Source organism: Bos taurus, chromosome 11 (genome assembly GCF_002263795.3).
Source record: "Bos taurus isolate L1 Dominette 01449 registration number 42190680 breed Hereford chromosome 11, ARS-UCD2.0, whole genome shotgun sequence".
NCBI classification, from domain to species: Eukaryota; Metazoa; Chordata; class Mammalia; order Artiodactyla; family Bovidae; genus Bos; species Bos taurus.
The window spans coordinates 67,809,267-67,815,266 of record NC_037338.1 but is presented as its reverse complement, the minus strand read 5'-3'; positions in this window follow the sequence as shown (position 1 = coordinate 67,815,266).

Genomic DNA, 6,000 nt, shown 5'->3' with positions numbered 1-6,000 from the left:
CAGATTCTCCTCTCAGAGCCTCTGGAAGGAACCAGCCCTCCTGACTTTTTGTTGTTCAGTTGCTCAGTCGTGTCCAACTCTTTGTGACCCCATGTACTGCAGCCAGGCTTCCCTGTCCTTCACCGTCTCCCAGAGATTGCTCAAACTTATGTCCATTAAGTTGGTGATGCCATCCAACCCTCTCATCCTCTGTCGTCTTTCTCCTCCTGCCTTCAGTCTTTCCCAGCATCAGGGCCTTTTCTAATGAGTCCGCTCTTCACATCAGGTGGCCCAAGTATTGACTTTGGCCCAATGAAAATGACTGTCAACGTCTGACTCCCCAGACTGTAAGAGAAAAGTTTGCTGTCTTAAGCCACTAAAGTGCGTAATAATTTGTAACAGCAGAAATGGGAAACCAGTCCAGACACTAAAATTATTCTCCAAAATTCTAAGAGAAATTAACAATAGTTCCTATAATAGTGACAAAAGACAATGGACACCGGGTGCTGAGGGATGGTGGTGAGGAACATGGGTTAAGACTGCTTAAGCTGGGACTTCCCTGACAGTCCAGGGGCTAAGACCCCACCTTCCAATGCATGGAGCACAGGTTCCATCCCTGTTCAGGGTGTGGAACTAAGATCCCACATGCTGTGAGGTCTGGCCAAAAAAAAAAAAAAAAAAAGACTGCTTAGGCTTGCACCTGGTCCTATCACTTCATGGCAAGTAGAAGGGAAAAAAATGGAAGAAGTGACAGGTTTTATCTGGGGGGCTCCAAAATCACTCTGGACAGTGACTGCAGCCATGAAATTAAAAGACACTTGCTCCTTGGAAGGAAAATTATGACAAACATAAGCACCATATTAAAAAGCAGAGACATCACTTTGCCAACAGTGGTCCATATTGTCAAAGCTATGGTTTTTCCAGTAGTCATGAGAGTTGGACCATATAGAAGGCTGCCAAAGAATAGGTGGTTTTGAATTGTGGTGCAGAAAAGACTTGAGAGTCCCCTTGGACTGCAAGGAAATCAAACCAATTCCAAAGAAAATCAACCTTGAACATTCATTGGAAGGACTGAAGCTGAAGCTCCTATACTTTGGCCACTTGATGCAAAGAGCCGACTCATTGGAAAAGATGCTGATGATGCTGGGAAAGATTGAAGGCAAAAGGAAAGGGGGTGGCAGAGGAAGAGATGGTTAGAGACCATCACCAAGTCAATGGACATGAATTTGAGCAAACTCCAGGAAAGAAAACACCAAAGCAAAGATTCCCAGAAAACATATCTCACAAAAGGAGATAGTGGAGGACAGAGGAGCCTGGAGTGCTGCAGTCCATGGGTTTGCAAAAAATTGGACATGACTTTGCAACTGAACAACTCTGTCCATCACTTTCTAGTTGTATGATCTTGAAACATTACTGAGCTTCTAAGGGGCTCAGTCTCTTCATCTGTAAGATGGTGACATTAAATGTCCATGATCTAGATCATTACGAGGTGTGCTTAGAAAAGATGGCCCACTGTAAGTGCTCAATCAATGTAAGCGATTTCTATTTGATTCACCAGCTGTAATGGCACGACCTTGTGGTAATATCACAATTCCCTTTGAGATTGTGTTTTACCTAACAATTTTTAATATTGGCATTTATTTCCGATTTTGTACACAAAGCATAGTTGATTAACAATATTATGTGTTTCAGGTATATGGCAAAGTGATTCAGTTATACATACACATGTATATATTCTTTGTCAAATTCATTTCCCATTTAGGTTATTACAGGGAAAAGATTTTTATTCACGTACTTACATGGGCATTAATAGAAAAATACAACTCAAGGAGGTGTTTAGAATTTGGAGCTTATACACTGTCTTAATCAGGTGTTGTTGCAAATAATCAATAAACAATCTAAAGAAGAATAGAAGAGAGTTTTATTCAAGCCAAACTAAAGATTATAGCTTGAGAAACCACCTCTGAGTAGCTCGGAGAATACTGTTCCAAAGAGGTAGGGGAGGCGCCGGTATATATATAATTTTTGACTAGAAAATATATACATCTTCACTGATCAAGCATCAGATCAGATCAGATCAGATCAGTCGCTCAGTCGTGTCTGACTCTTTGCGACCCCGTGAATCGTAGCACGCCAGGCCTCCCTGTCCATCACCAACTCCCGGAGTTCACTGAGACTCACGTCCATCGAGTCAAGTGATGCCATCCAGCCATCTCATCCTCTGTCGTCCCCTTCTCCTCTTGCCCCCAATCCCTCCCAGCATCAGTCTTTTCCAATGAGTCAACTCTTCGCATAGATGTTGATAAAACATTATGGCTAGTCACAAAGGACAGATACCTCAAATTAACGATTTTAGTGACTTTCTATATATGGGAAGATGCAAGAATCTAGGGTCATTTACATTCTTCCTGAGGTATGCATCTCAACTATCTGGGAGCCAGCTTATTCAAAACACGGGATGCCTCACCATGTTTTGGTCCCCACCCGCCTCGATTCCCTTCAGGGCTCCCACTGTGAGTCACAGCAGTGGGTTGTGACTTAGTCCTTTATGTAATAGACGGTGGGCAACATTCTTTGAATGGTTAAAGTATGTGTACAATGTATGGTTGACAAGTGATAAGACAGACTGTTTTAGTTAGCATAAAGTCCAAGCCAAATTATGTATAAGCCAGAATAACTTCCCCGTACTTCAGTATGTGAACATTTCTTCCATCAAAGAGAAGGGCAAGGGGAAGGAGAAGGGGAGAAGGAGACCTATGGGAATACAAATGATTTTTTAGGAAAAGACAAATAGGTTTTTCAGAGAATAGAGATAAGATAGTTTTGTGAGAATGTCTGCTTTGGTGTTTTCTTATTCCTAAGCCAAATTCCCCTCTTCAGTGATAGGAGTCCATCTTTCCTGGTTGCTAGACTACTGGGGAGAGGATTTATAACAGCTGAATTCTTTTGTGAGGCTCTATTTTTAGGTAGATAAGGGAAGTTCAAAACAAAGTTCCTGAAGTAGTATATTCTGGATGCCTTCAACAGAAAGAGATAAGTATGTGAGATTGGGCAAGGCTCTAATAGTTTAGAAAGTCCATTTCCACCACCACCTTTTCTCTGCAAAGTAAAATCTGCCAAGAATGAGGAGGAAATGGATATCTTTAGAGTAGCTAGTAAAGAGAATGGTTAAAATATATATACATATAACTAGTATTTTGAATAGAAATGAGTTCACTAAGATAACTGTGTTTGAACTCAACTGTGTCTGACTTTCTGCGACCCCATGGACTGTAGCTTGCCAGGTTTCTCTGTCCATGGGATCTCCCAGGCAAGAATACTGAAGTGGGTTGCCATTCCCTTCTCTAGGGGATCTTTCCAACCCAGGGATGGAACCCATGTCTTCTGCACTGCAGCCAGATTCTTTACTGCCTGAGTCATCAGGGATGCTTGCCTGGAGAAATCCCATGGACAGAGGAGCCTGGCGGGCTACAGTCCATTGGGTTGCAAAGAGTCGGACATGACTGAGCAACTAACACACACACCTGAACTGAAGTTTGTCAATTAATCACACACAAAAAAGGGAAAGAGTACCAGGAATGAGGTCCCCCAAAGTGCTTAAGAGGCAGGCAGATGAAACCCTGCAAAGGAGAAGGAGGAGTAATCATAAAATAGGCACAATTGGCAGTAGTAGTGCCAGGGAAACTAAGGAATGAGATTATTAAAGGAAGGAGAGACCCTCAGCATTTGATGTTCTGGAGATCAAGAAAGGTAAAAATGAAGAAAAATCCTTCAAATTCAGCAACATGGATGATGGGGGTGGTCTTGACTAGAGCAGGTCCCCTCCCTGCACCAGTGGGACACAGAAGGCTGCTTTTGGTGGTTTTGATCTCAGGGTGCTTCAGCCTCCAGCAGCTTGAAGCAGGATTTCAGTTTCCAGCCAGAGGTTGAGGTCAGGCCGTGTCAGTGACAGTGCTGAATCCCAGACACTAGACCACCAGGAACAGTGGCCAGGGACAAGTGCCTGGCCTGTCACTGTGTGGCAGTGAAATTCCACATCGAGATGGAAAGTAGTAAGTAAAGTGTTTATTAGGACGAAAAAAAGAGTACGTGTGTATAGACACATGGGTGGGCTCAGAGAGAGTCGCACCCTCCTGGTAGTTTGAATCACTTGTATGGGGCATTTCTTCTGGGTTTCCTGTGGCCAGTTTGAGGAGTGGGAGGTGAGAAACTAGAGACTACAACTGTAGGCAACTCTTACATCAGTTGACTTTGCAAGAGGAAAAAGTCATTTGAAGGTGGTTTGGGGCAAGGCAGGATTTTTCTTGTAGGAAGGAGTAGATAAAAGATGGAGAAGTTGAAGGTGAGGGAAAAGATGGTTCCTAACTGGGGTATGTGGAGAAGGCAATGGCACCCCACTCCAGTCCTCTTGCCTGGAAAATCCCATGGACGGAGGAGCCTGGTAGGCTGAAGTCCATGAGGTCACTAAGAGTCGGACATGACTGAGCAACTTCATTTTCACTTTTCACTTTCATGCATTAGAGAAGGAAATGGCAACCCACTCCAGTGTTCTTGCCTGGAGAATCCCAGGGACAGAGGAGCCTAGTAGGAGGCCGTCTATGGGGTCGCACAGAGTCGGACACGACTGAAGTGACTTAGCAGCAGCAACTGGGGTATGTTCTTGGGCGGAGGAGCCACGTTGCACACTTGGTTCAAGGTCTAGAAGACAGTAAAGGGTCAAGCTGTGGATGACACTGAAGTCTAAAACGGGTCAGAAAAAAATGAAGCCAATATACAGCCTTGAGTTTGTAAACTGCACTCAGTTTGTTCAGCCCTAGACCAGCTGTAGTCTGAAGCCCCGCCCACTCCCTTCAATGCCCCCCCTTGGATGCGGTCTCAACCTGTCCAACAACAGGTGTGTTGTGTCCATTTCAAAAACCAAGGGGAAAAGTGAAAGTATTAGTCACTCAGTCAGTCTCCTACTCGTTGCCATACACTGTATATATTCTAGAGCAGTGCCTCTCAAAGGTAGCTTGCATCAGAATCACCTGGAGGGTTTGTTAAAACCAATTACTGGATCCCACCTCCCGAGACTGCGGTTCAGTAGTTCTAATGTGCAGTCTGATAATTCACATTTCCCACTCATTCCCATGAGGTTTCTGCCCCTAGTCCACACTTCTAGAACTGCTGTCCTAGAAGAAACTGTATACCCCAATAAGATTCTGGAAAATAGATAATGAACTTTGTACTGTGCTCTGCAAACTAGTCAGTACTCATGTTTATATAGAAGAAGGCAGCTCCGCACTAAAGTGAGTCTCTGTGCGTGCTGAATCCACAAGCCCAGCCTTATCCAGAGCCATACGGGCCTCACAGAAGGAAGGCAGGCAGCTAGGTGGCTGGAGGAAGGCGAGAATCTTCTCAGAGGATGCTACAGGGTGACTTCTGAGCTGGGGCCGAATGGCGAGAAGGATTTTACTGGAGGTAATGGGCAGGGTTAGGGATGGGGAACAGCATTCTGCTCTGCAGAATCAGGTAGTGCAAAGGCAGCACCCATCAAGTGGGAAAAGAAATGTACGGTCCCGCGCATGCATGCAGAGTCCCTCGTGCTTACCTGACACTTGTGCAGGCATCGAAAGAATTTCTACCTGTCCCCCAGCCCCCCCATTGCCCAACCTTATGAAGTAGATAAGTAATGGTTTCAAATTCATTCAAAAAAACAAAGACCATGGCATCCGGTCCCATCACTTCATGGCAAATAGATGGGGAAACAATGGAAACAGTAACAGACTTTATTTTGGGGGGCTTCAAAATCACTGCAGATGGTGGTGAGTGCAGTCATGAAACCAAAAGATGCTTGCTCCTTGGAAGAAAAGCTATGACCAACCTCAGTTCAGTTCAGTTCAGTTCAGTCACTCAGTCATGTCCGACTCTTTGTGACCCCATGGACTGCAGCACGCCAGGCCTCTCTGTCCATTACCAACTCCCGGAGTTTACCCAAACTCATGTCCATTAAGTCGGTGATGTCATCCAACCATCTCATCC